At 38.3% G+C, this 12,372-nt stretch overlaps 12 non-coding genes across 12 annotated transcripts; all 12 read right to left on the reverse strand.

Annotated features, from left to right (window-relative positions):
• Positions 1-374: 374 nt before the first annotated feature.
• On the reverse strand, positions 375-447 carry trnav-cac (transfer RNA valine (anticodon CAC)). Its single transcript has one exon. It is a non-coding gene; the product is annotated as a tRNA-Val (tRNA).
• Positions 448-794: 347 nt separating this feature from the next.
• trnav-cac (transfer RNA valine (anticodon CAC)) lies at positions 795-867 on the reverse strand. The gene has a single exon. It is a non-coding gene; the product is annotated as a tRNA-Val (tRNA).
• Positions 868-1,008: 141 nt separating this feature from the next.
• Positions 1,009-1,081, reverse strand: trnav-uac (transfer RNA valine (anticodon UAC)). Its single transcript has one exon. It is a non-coding gene; the product is annotated as a tRNA-Val (tRNA).
• Positions 1,082-1,855: 774 nt separating this feature from the next.
• On the reverse strand, positions 1,856-1,928 carry trnav-aac (transfer RNA valine (anticodon AAC)). Its single transcript has one exon. It is a non-coding gene; the product is annotated as a tRNA-Val (tRNA).
• A 2,461-nt stretch (positions 1,929-4,389) lies between these two features.
• On the reverse strand, positions 4,390-4,462 carry trnav-cac (transfer RNA valine (anticodon CAC)). The gene has a single exon. It is a non-coding gene; the product is annotated as a tRNA-Val (tRNA).
• Positions 4,463-5,657: 1,195 nt separating this feature from the next.
• On the reverse strand, positions 5,658-5,730 carry trnav-cac (transfer RNA valine (anticodon CAC)). Its single transcript has one exon. It is a non-coding gene; the product is annotated as a tRNA-Val (tRNA).
• Positions 5,731-6,291: 561 nt separating this feature from the next.
• trnav-uac (transfer RNA valine (anticodon UAC)) lies at positions 6,292-6,364 on the reverse strand. Its single transcript has one exon. It is a non-coding gene; the product is annotated as a tRNA-Val (tRNA).
• A 2,249-nt stretch (positions 6,365-8,613) lies between these two features.
• trnav-uac (transfer RNA valine (anticodon UAC)) lies at positions 8,614-8,686 on the reverse strand. Its single transcript has one exon. It is a non-coding gene; the product is annotated as a tRNA-Val (tRNA).
• A 783-nt stretch (positions 8,687-9,469) lies between these two features.
• On the reverse strand, positions 9,470-9,542 carry trnav-uac (transfer RNA valine (anticodon UAC)). Its single transcript has one exon. It is a non-coding gene; the product is annotated as a tRNA-Val (tRNA).
• A 133-nt stretch (positions 9,543-9,675) lies between these two features.
• On the reverse strand, positions 9,676-9,748 carry trnav-cac (transfer RNA valine (anticodon CAC)). The gene has a single exon. It is a non-coding gene; the product is annotated as a tRNA-Val (tRNA).
• A 355-nt stretch (positions 9,749-10,103) lies between these two features.
• trnav-uac (transfer RNA valine (anticodon UAC)) lies at positions 10,104-10,176 on the reverse strand. The gene has a single exon. It is a non-coding gene; the product is annotated as a tRNA-Val (tRNA).
• Positions 10,177-10,531: 355 nt separating this feature from the next.
• trnav-uac (transfer RNA valine (anticodon UAC)) lies at positions 10,532-10,604 on the reverse strand. The gene has a single exon. It is a non-coding gene; the product is annotated as a tRNA-Val (tRNA).
• Positions 10,605-12,372: the final 1,768 nt, after the last annotated feature.

Here is a 12,372-nt window from a genome sequence, read left to right on the forward strand (position 1 = left end):
ACGTGATAACCACAACACTACAGAAACTTCTTCAAAGATTATCTGCAAGGAGTAAATCGAATTTTACAGATATTCATGGCACGTGTTCAAATTTCCAAAATTAGGCATTCATGAAAATAACTATTCTCTGTTAATAGTACAGTACCTACTGCACATGTCAAAGAGCAGTGTTTCCTTCTGGTTTCAAACTGAGGACCTTTCACGTGTAAAGCTAACGTGATAACCACTACACTACAGAAACTGCTGCTTGATTTTTCTGCAAGGAGTAAACCGAATGTTAAAAATATTCATGGCACGTATTCGAATTTCCAAAATAAAGAATTCAAGAAATTTTCTGTTACCACTATGGTACTTCAGAATGTGTCAATGAGTGTTGTTTCCGCCCGGTTTCGAACCAGGGACCTTTCGCGTGTGAAGCAAACGTGATAACCACTACACCACAGAAACTACTGCTACAATTAGCTGCAAGGAATAAACCGAATTTTAAAAATATTCATGGCACGTATTCGAATTTCCAAAATACAGAATTCATGAAAATAACAATTCTTTGTTGAAAGTACAGTACCTACTGCACTTGTCAAAGAGCACTGTTTCCGCCCGGTTTCGAACCGAGGACCTTTCGCGAGTAAAGCAAACGCGATAACCACTACACTACAGAAACTGCTGCTTGATTTTTCTGCAAGGAGTAAAGCGAATGTTAAAAATATTCATGGCACGTATTCGAATTTCCAAAATAAAGAATTCATGAAATTTTCTGTTACCACTATGGTACTTCAGAATGTGTCAATGAGTGTTGTTTCCGCCCGGTTTCGAACCAGGGACCTTTCGCGTGTGAAGCAAACGTGATAACCACTACACCACAGAAACTACTGCTACAATTAGCTGCAAGGAGTAAACCGAATTTTAAAAATATTCATGGCACGTATTCGAATTTCCAAAATAGAGAATTCATGAAAATAACAATTCTTTGTTGAAAGTACAGTACCTACTGCACTTGTCAAAGAGCACTGTTTCCGCCCGGTTTCGAACCGAGGACCTTTCGCGTGTAAAGCGAATGCGATAACCACTACACTACAGAAACTGCTGCTTGATTTTCCTGCAAGAAGTAAACCGAATTTTACAGATATTCATGGCACGTGTTCAAATTTCCAAAAGTAGGCATTTATGAAAATAACTATTCTCTGTTAATAGTACAGTACCTACTGCACGTGTCAAAGAGCACTGTTTCCTCCCAGTTTCAAACTGAGGACCTTTCACGTGTAAAGCTAACGTGATAACCACTACACTACAGAAACTGCTGCTTGATTTTTCTGCAAGGAGTAAACCGAATTTTAAAAATATTCATGGCACGTATTCGAATTTCCAAAATAAAGAACTCATGAAATTTTCTGTTACCACTATGGCACTTCAGTATGTGTCAATGAGCGTTGTTTCCGCCTGGTTTCGAACCAGAGACCTTTCGCGTGTGAACAAACGTGATAACCACTACACTACAGAAACTGCTGCTACATTTCGCTGTGAGGAGTAAACCGAATTTTACAGATATTCATGGCACGTGTTCAAATTTCCAAAATTTGGCTTTTATGAAAATAACTATTCTCTGTTAATAGTACAGTACCTACTGCACATGTCAAAGAGCACTGTTTCCTCCCGGTTTCAAACTGAGGACCTTTCACGTGTAAAGCGAACGTGATAACCACTACACTACAGAAACTGCTGCTACATTTAGCTGCGAGGAATAAACCGAATTTTACAGATATTCATGGCACGTATTCGAATTTCCAAAATACAGAATTCATGAAAATAACAATTCTTTGTTGAAAGTACAGTACCTACTGCACGTGTCAAAGAGCTCTGTTTCCGCCCGGTTTCGAACCGAGGACCTTTCGCGTGTTAAGCGAACGTGATAACCACTACACTACAGAAACTGCTGCTACAATTATCTGCAAGGAGTAAACCGAATTTTACAGATATTCATGGCACGTGTTCAAATTTCCAAAAGTAGGCATTTATGAAAATAACTATTCTCTGTTAATAGTACAGTACCTACTGCACGTGTCAAAGAGCACTGTTTCCTCCCAGTTTCAAACTGAGGACCTTTCACGTGTAAAGCTAACGTGATAACCACTACACTACAGAAACTGCTGCTTGATTTTTCTGCAAGGAGTAAACCGAATTTTAAAAATATTCATGGCACGTATTCGAATTTCCAAAATAAAGAATTCATGAAATTTTCTGTTACCACTACGGTAAATCAGAATGTGTCAATGAGCGTTGTTTCCGCCCGGTTTCGAACCAGGGACCTTTCGCGTGTGAACAAACGTGATAACCACTACACTACAGAAACTGCTGCTACATTTAGCTGCGAGGAATAAACCGAATTTTACAGATATTCATGGCACGTATTCGAATTTCCAAAATACAGAATTCATGAAAATAACAATTCTTTGTTGAAAGTACAGTACCTACTGCACGTGTCAAAGAGCTCTGTTTCCGCCCGGTTTCGAACCGAGGACCTTTCGAGTGTTAAGCGAACGTGATAACCACTACACTACAGAAACTTCTGCAACAATTATCTGCAAGGAGTAAACCGAATTTTACAGATATTCATGGCACGCGTTCAAATTTCCAAAATTAGGCATTTATGAAAATAACTATTCTCTGTTAATAGTACAGTACCTACTGCACGTGTCAAAGAGCACTGTTTCCTCCCAGTTTCAAACTGAGGACCTTTCACGTGTAAAGAGAACGTGATAACCACTACACTACTGAAACTGCTGCTTGATTTTTCTGCAAGAGTAAACCGAATTTTAAAAATATTCATGGCATGTATTCGAATTTCCAAAATAAAGAATTCATGAAATTTTCTGTTACCACTATGGTACTTCAGAATGTGTCAATGAGCGTTGTTTCCGCCCGGTTTCGAACCAGGGACCTTTCGCGTTTGAAGCAAATGTGATAACCACTAGACCACATAAACTACTGCTACAATTAGCTGCGAGGAGTAAAACGAATTTTACAGATATTCATGGCACGTATTCGAATTTCCAAAATACAGAATTCATGAAAATAACAATTCTTTGTTGAAAGTACAGTACCTACTGCACGTGTCAAAGAGCTCTGTTTCCGCCCGGTTTCAAGCCGAGGACCTTTCGCGTGTTAAGCAAACGTGATAACCGCTACACTACAGAAACTGCTTCAACAATTATCTGCAAGGAGTAAACCGAATTTTACAGATATTCATGGCACGTGTTCAAATTTCCAAAATTAGGCATTTATGAAAATAACTATTCTCTGTTAATAGTACAGTACCTACTGCACATGTCAAAGAGCACTGTTTCCTCCCGGTTTCAAACTGAGGACCTTTCACGTGTAAAGCGAACTTGATAACCACTACACTACAGACACTGCTGCTACATTCAGCTGCAAGGAGTAAACCGAATTTTACAGATATTCATGGCACGTGTTCAAATTTCCAAAAGTAGGCATTTATGAAAATAACTATTCTCTGTTAATAGTACAGTACCTACTGCACATGTCAAAGAGCAGTGTTTCCTCCTGGTTTCAAACTGAGGACCTTTCACGTGTAAAGCTAACGTGATAACCACTACACTACAGAAACTGCTGCTTGATTTTTCTGCAAGGAGTAAACCGAATTTTAAAAATATTCATGGCACGTATTCGAATTTCCAAAATAAAGAATTCATGAAATTTTCTGTTACCACTATGGTACTTCAGAATGTGTCAATGAGTGTTGTTTCCGCCCGGTTTCGAACCTGGGACCTTTCGCGTGTGAAGCAAACGTGATAAGCACTACACCACAGAAACTACTGCTACAATTAGCTGCAAGGAGTTAACCGAATTTTAAAAATATTCATGGCACGTATTCGAATTTCCAAAATACAGAATTCATGAAAATAACAATTCTTTGTTGAAAGTACAGAACCTACTGCACTTGTCAAAGAGCACTGTTTCCGCCCGGTTTCGAACCGAGGACCTTTCGCGTGTTCAGCGAACGTGATAACCACAACACTACAGAAACTTCTTCAAAGATTATCTGCAAGGAGTAAATCGAATTTTACAGATATTCATGGCACGTGTTCAAATTTCCAAAATTAGGCATTTATGAAAATAACTATTCTCTGTTAATAGTACAGTACCTACTGCACATGTCAAAGAGCAGTGTTTCCTTCTGGTTTCAAACTGAGGACCTTTCACGTGTAAAGCTAACGTGATAACCACTACACTACAGAAACTGCTGCTTGATTTTTCTGCAAGGAGTAAACCGAATGTTAAAAATATTCATGGCACGTATTCGAATTTCCAAAATAAAGAATTCAAGAAATTTTCTGTTACCACTATGGTACTTCATAATGTGTCTATGAGTGTTGTTTCCGCCCGGTTTCGAACCAGGGACCTTTCGCGTGTGAAGCAAACGTGATAACCACTACACTACAGAAACTGCTGCTACATTTAGCTGCGAGGAATAAACCGAATTTTACAGATATTCATGGCACGTATTCGAATTTCCAAAATACAGAATTCATGAAAATAACAATTCTTTGTTGAAAGTACAGTACCTACTGCACGTGTCAAAGAGCTCTGTTTCCGCCCGGTTTCGAACCGAGGACCTTTAGCGTGTTAAGCGAACGTGATAACCACTACACTACAGAAACTTCTGCAACAATTATCTGCAAGGAGTAAACCGAATTTTACAGATATTCATGGCACGCGTTCAAATTTCCAAAATTAGGCATTTATGAAAATAACTATTCTCTGTTAATAGTACAGTACCTACTGCACGTGTCAAAGAGCACTGTTTCCTCCCAGTTTCAAACTGAGGACCTTTCACGTGTAAAGAGAACGTGATAACCACTACACTACAGAAACTGCTGCTTGATTTTTCTGCAAGGAGTAAACCGAATTTTAAAAATATTCATGGCACGTATTCGAATTTCCAAAATAAAGAATTCATGAAATTTTCTGTTACCACTATGGTACTTCAGAATGTGTCAATGAGCGTTGTTTCCGCCCAGTTTCGAACCAGGGACCTTTCGCGTGTGAAGCAAATGTGATAACCACTAGACCACAGAAACTACTGCTACAATTAGCTGCGAGGAGTAAATCGAATTTTACAGATATTCATGGCACGTATTCGAATTTCCAAAATACAGAATTCATGAAAATAACAATTCTTTGTTGAAAGTACAGTACCTACTGCACGTGTCAAAGAGCTCTGTTTCCGCCCGGTTTCAACCCGAGGACCTTTCGCGTGTTAAGCAAACGTGATAACCGCTACACTACAGAAACTCCTTCAACAATTATCTGCAAGGAGTAAACCGAATTTTACAGATATTCATGGCACGTGTTCAAATTTCCAAAATTAGGCATTTATGAAAATAACTATTCTCTGTTAATAGTACAGTACCTACTGCACATGTCAAAGAGCAGTGTTTCCTTCTGGTTTCAAACTGAGGACCTTTCACGTGTAAAGCTAACGTGATAACCACTACACTACAGAAACTGCTGCTTGATTTTTCTGCAAGGAGTAAACCGAATGTTAAAAATATTCATGGCACGTATTCGAATTTCCAAAATAAAGAATTCAAGAAATTTTCTGTTACCACTATGGTACTTCAGAATGTGTCAATGAGTGTTGTTTCCGCCCGGTTTCGAACCAGGGACCTTTCGCGTGTGAAGCAAACGTGATAACCACTACACCACAGAAACTACTGCTACAATTAGCTGCAAGGAATAAACCGAATTTTAAAAATATTCATGGCACGTATTCGAATTTCCAAAATACAGAATTCATGAAAATAACAATTCTTTGTTGAAAGTACAGTACCTACTGCACTTGTCAAAGAGCACTGTTTCCGCCCGGTTTCGAACCGAGGACCTTTCGCGAGTAAAGCAAACGCGATAACCACTACACTACAGAAACTGCTGCTTGATTTTTCTGCAAGGAGTAAACCGAATGTTAAAAATATTCATGGCACGTATTCGAATTTCCAAAATAAAGAATTCATGAAATTTTCTGTTACCACTATGGTACTTCAGAATGTGTCAATGAGTGTTGTTTCCGCCCGGTTTCGAACCAGGGAGCTTTCGCGTGTGAAGCAAACGTGATAACCACTACACCACAGAAACTACTGCTACAATTAGCTGCAAGGAGTAAACCGAATTTTAAAAATATTCATGGCACGTATTCGAATTTCCAAAATAGAGAATTCATGAAAATAACAATTCTTTGTTGAAAGTACAGTACCTACTGCACTTGTCAAAGAGCACTGTTGCCGCCCGGTTTCGAACCGAGGACCTTTCGCGTGTAAAGCGAATGCGATAACCACTACACTACAGAAACTGCTGCTTGATTTTCCTGCAAGAAGTAAACCGAATTTTACAGATATTCATGGCACGTGTTCAAATTTCCAAAAGTAGGCATTTATGAAAATAACTATTATCTGTTAATAGTACAGTACCTACTGCACGTGTCAAAGAGCACTGTTTCCTCCCAGTTTCAAACTGAGGACCTTTCACGTGTAAAGCTAACGTGATAACCACTACACTACAGAAACTGCTGCTTGATTTTTCTGCAAGGAGTAAACCGAATTTTAAAAATATTCATGGCACGTATTCGAATTTCCAAAATAAAGAATTCATGAAATTTTCTGTAACCACTATGGTACTTCAGAATGTGTCAATGAGTGTTGTTTCCGCCCGGTTTCGAACCTGGGACATTTCGCGTGAAAAGCAAACGTGATAAGCACTACACCACAGAAACTACTGCTACAATTACCTGCAAGGAGTAAACCGAATTTTAAAAATATTCATGGCACGTATTCGAATTTCCAAAATACAGAATTCATGAAAATAACAATTCTTTGTTGAAAGTACAGTACCTACTGCACTTGTCAAAGAGCACTGTTTCCGCCCGGTTTCGAACCGAGGACCTTTCGCGTGTTCAGCGAACGTGATAACCACAACACTACAGAAACTTCTTCAAAGATTATCTGCAAGGAGTAAATCGAATTTTACAGATATTCATGGCACGTGTTCAAATTTCCAAAATTAGGCATTTATGAAAATAACTATTCTCTGTTAATAGTACAGTACCTACTGCACATGTCAAAGAGCAGTGTTTCCTCTTGGTTTCAAACTGAGGACCTTTCACGTGTAAAGCGAACGTGATAACCACTACACTACAGAAACTGCTGCTTGATTTTTCTGCAAGGAGTAAACCGAATGTTAAAAATATTCATGGCACGTATTCGAATTTCCAAAATAAAGAATTCAAGAAATTTTCTGTTACCACTATGGTACTTCAGAATGTGTCAATGAGTGTTGTTTCCGCCCGGTTTCGAACCAGGGACCTTTCGCGTGTGAAGCAAACGTGATAACCACTAGACCACATAAACTACTGCTACAATTAGCTGCGAGGAGTAAATCGAATTTTACAGATATTCATGGCACGTATTCGAATTTCCAAAATACAGAATTCATGAAAATAACAATTCTTTGTTGAAAGTACAGTACCTACTGCACTTGTCAAAGAGCACTGTTTCCGCCCGGTTTCGAACCGAGGACCTTTCGCGTGTTCAGCGAACGTGATAACCACAACACTACAGAAACTTCTTCAAAGATTATCTGCAAGGAGTAAATCGAATTTTACAGATATTCATGGCACGTGTTCAAATTTCCAAAATTAGGCATTTATGAAAATAACTATTCTCTGTTAATAGTACAGTACCTACTGCACATGTCAAAGAGCAGTGTTTCCTTCTGGTTTCAAACTGAGGACCTTTCACGTGTAAAGCTAACGTGATAACCACTACACTACAGAAACTGCTGCTTGATTTTTCTGCAAGGAGTAAACCGAATGTTAAAAATATTCATGGCACGTATTCGAATTTCCAAAATAAAGAATTCAAGAAATTTTCTGTTACCACTATGGTACTTCAGAATGTGTCAATGAGTGTTGTTTCCGCGCGTTTTCGAACCAGGGACCTTTCGCGTGTGAAGCAAACGTGATAACCACTACACCACAGAAACTACTGCTACAATTAGCTGCAAGGAATAAACCGAATTTTAAAAATATTCATGGCACGTATTCGAATTTCCAAAATACAGAATTCATGAAAATAACAATTCTTTGTTGAAAGTACAGTACCTACTGCACTTGTCAAAGAGCACTGTTTCCGCCCGGTTTCGAACCGAGGACCTTTCGCGAGTAAAGCAAACGCGATAACCACTACACTACAGAAACTGCTGCTTGATTTTTCTGCAAGGAGTAAACCGAATGTTAAAAATATTCATGGCACGTATTCGAATTTCCAAAATAAAGAATTCATGAAATTTTCTGTTACCACTATGGTACTTCAGAATGTGTCAATGAGTGTTGTTTCCGCCCGGTTTCGAACCAGGGAGCTTTCGCGTGTGAAGCAAACGTGATAACCACTACACCACAGAAACTACTGCTACAATTAGCTGCAAGGAGTAAACCGAATTTTAAAAATATTCATGGCACGTATTCGAATTTCCAAAATAGAGAATTCATGAAAATAACAATTCTTTGTTGAAAGTACAGTACCTACTGCACTTGTCAAAGAGCACTGTTGCCGCCCGGTTTCGAACCGAGGACCTTTCGCGTGTAAAGCGAATGCGATAACCACTACACTACAGAAACTGCTGCTTGATTTTCCTGCAAGAAGTAAACCGAATTTTACAGATATTCATGGCACGTGTTCAAATTTCCAAAAGTAGGCATTTATGAAAATAACTATTATCTGTTAATAGTACAGTACCTACTGCACGTGTCAAAGAGCACTGTTTCCTCCCAGTTTCAAACTGAGGACCTTTCACGTGTAAAGCTAACGTGATAACCACTACACTACAGAAACTGCTGCTTGATTTTTCTGCAAGGAGTAAACCGAATGTTAAAAATATTCATGGCACGTATTCGAATTTCCAAAATACAGAATTCATGAAAATAACAATTCTTTGTTGAAAGTACAGTACCTACTGCACGTGTCAAAGAGCTCTGTTTCCGCCCGGTTTCAAACCGAGGACCTTTCGCATGTTAAGCAAACGTGATAACCGCTACACTACAGAAACTGCTTCAACAATTATCTGCAAGGAGTAAACCGAATTTTACAGATATTCATGGCACGTGTTCAAATTTCCAAAATTAGGCATTTATGAAAGTAACTATTCTCTGTTAATAGTACAGTACCTACTGCACATGTCAAAGAGCACTGTTTCCTCCCGGTTTCAAACTGAGGACCTTTCACGTGTAAAGCGAACGTGATAACCACTACACTACAGACACTGCTGCTACATTCAGCTGCAAGGAGTAAACCGAATTTTACAGATATTCATGGCACGTGTTGAAATTTCCAAATTTAGGCATTTATGAAAATAACTATTCTCTTTTAAAAGTACTGTACCTACTGCAGGTGTCAAAGAGCACTGTTTCCGCCCGGTTTCGAACCGAGGACCTTTCGCGTGTAAAGCGAACGTGATAACCACTACACTACAGAAACTTCTGCTTGATTTTCCTGCAAGAAGTAAACCGAATTTTACAGATATTCAGGGCACGTATTCGAATTTCCAAAATAAAGAATTCATGAAATTTTCTGTTACCACTACAGTAAATCACAATGTGTCAATGAGTGTTGTTTCCGCCCGGTTTCGAACCAGGGACCTTTCGCGTGTGAAGCAAACGTGATAACCACTACACTACAGAAACTGCTGCTACATTTAGCTGCGAGGAGTAAACCGAATTTTACAGATATTCATGGCACGTATTCGAATTTCCAAAATACAGAATTCATGAAAATAACAATTCTTTGTTGAAAGTACAGTACCTACTGCACGTGTCAAAGAGCTCTGTTTCCGCCCGGTTTCGAACCGAGGACCTTTCGCGTGTTAAGCGAACCTGATAACCACTACACTACAGAAACTTCTGCAACAATTATCTGCAAGGAGTAAACCGAATTTTACAGATATTCATGGCACGTGTTCAAATTTCCAAAATTAGGCTTTTATGAAAAAAAGTATTCTCTGTTAATAGTAGAGTACCTACTGCACTTGTCAAAGAGCACTGTTTCCGCCCGGTTTCGAACCGAGGACCTTTCGCGTGTAAAGCGAACGTGATAACCACTACACTACAGAAACTGCTGCTTGATTTTCCTGCAAGAAGTAAACCGAATTTTACAGATATTCATGGCACGTGTTCAAATTTCCAAAAGTAGGCATTTATGAAAATAACTATTCTCTGTTAATAGTACAGTACCTACTGCACATGTCAAAGAGCAGTGTTTCCTCCTGGTTTCAAACTGAGGACCTTTCACGTGTAAAGCTAACGTGATAACCACTACACTACAGAAACTGCTGCTACATTTAGCTGCAAGGAGTAAACCGAATTTTACAGATATTCATGGCACGTGTTGAAATTTCCAAATTTAGGCATTTATGAAAATAACTATTCTCTTTTAAAAGTACTGTACTTACTGCAGGTGTCAAAGAGCACTGTTTCCGCCCGGTTTCGAACCGAGGACCTTTCGCGTGTAAAGCGAACGTGATAACCACTACACTACAGAAACTTCTGCTTGATTTTCCTGCAAGAAGTAAACCGAATTTTTAAAATATTCATGGCACGTATTCGAATTTCCAAAATAAAGAATTCATGAAATTTTCTGTTACCACTATGGTACTTCAGAATGTGTCAATGAGTTTTGTTTCCGCCCGGTTTCGAACCAGGGACCTTTCGCGTGTGAAGCAAACGTGATAACCACTAGACCACAGAAACTACTGCTTGATTTTCCTGCAAGAAGTAAACCGAATTTTACAGATATTCAGGGCACGTATTCGAATTTCCAAAATAAAGAATTCATGAAATTTTCTGTTACCACTACGGTAAATCAGAACATGTCAATGAGCGTTGTTTCCGCCCGGTTTCGAACCAGGGATCTTTCGCGTGTGAAGCAAACGTGATTTATTTTTTTTTTTTTTTATTATCAAAAATGTTTGTTTACAATATTTACAGTACAATCTACTGTTTACAGTACAATCCACAGAGAACAATACAGAAGACACTAGACTAACAGAGGCAGGTGAACAATTCACCCCCTATCAAATTATCAACAAAGAAAATATCAAAACAGTGCTTTCAAAAATTATAAGTGATACCTCCACTCTCCTCTCGTGAAATTAACCCACTCCCTTCAACAAAAGACTCATCAAAATGTTCCATCCCATAATTAAACAACATATCTATGTGTTTACTGAACAGTGCTATAAAGATACTCCACACCTGAACTCTCTTTCTGTCAAAAGAAACATAATTCCTCCTACAAAAAATAGCATACCTCACAAAACTCAAAACCATATTCAACAAACACACATTAGCACCCTCACATTTACCAGACACTCCAAATAACAAAAGTTCCTCCCACGCGAACTTTTTCACGAAATCTCCCCCCCAGTTTCTACATAACATTTCCTTAACTTTACAAAAAAAATATTTTAAATCCTCACATTCTATAAACAAATGCATAAGAGTTTCCGGGAAACGTCCACATACGTCGCATTCCCTTTCTATCTCACAATTAATTTTCTTTAGCACCACCTTTGTAAATATTCTATTATGTCTTAGTTTGAAATCATTATTTTCACACTCCTTACTATTATATTTTACATTTAAATTTCCCCATATCTTTTTTTCATCCAATTCCGGAAAAACTACTTTCCAAAATTTCTCAGCAGCCGGCCTTCTACACACTTTTCCTACCATTATTCTATACAATCTTTTCACTGGTATACTAGATAAATGTACTTTCTTCTTACTGCTACCAATGAACAAATTAGGAAATACAAATAAATCTTCTCTTTCAACTTCACTATTTATTAAATCAACCCATGCTCTTGGTATACTATTCTTTATCTTGTCATACATATTATTCACTGTTCCCCTTCCCACCTCTTCATCCCATTCATTGATTATGTCAAAAATAGCTTCCCCAGGTAAAAACCCTGGAATTACCTCATATGTATAATCTTTTATTTGCCGTAGACCTGCACTCATAAATACTTTATTATACAAAACTTTTTCTTTGTTCTTGATTTTCTCATTCAGAAATATAGGTTGATTCATAATCAGGTCAATATGTCCACATTCATAATATACATTAGGCAACAACTCTGCCCATGCATTTAGCACCTCTTTATAAAAATCTGGTACCTTTTCAAACATTGCCCTTTTAAGCCCCATCAATAAACCATTATCCTCACAACCACCACTCTCCTCTAAGTAGACTCTAAAGAAGTGTTTCCAGCCATAATCTTCACTGTCATACAAATATTTCTTTACTG

Source organism: Salmo salar, chromosome 18 (assembly GCF_965601325.2).
Source record: "Salmo salar chromosome 18, fSalSal1, whole genome shotgun sequence".
Classification (NCBI taxonomy): Eukaryota; Metazoa; Chordata; class Actinopteri; order Salmoniformes; family Salmonidae; genus Salmo; species Salmo salar.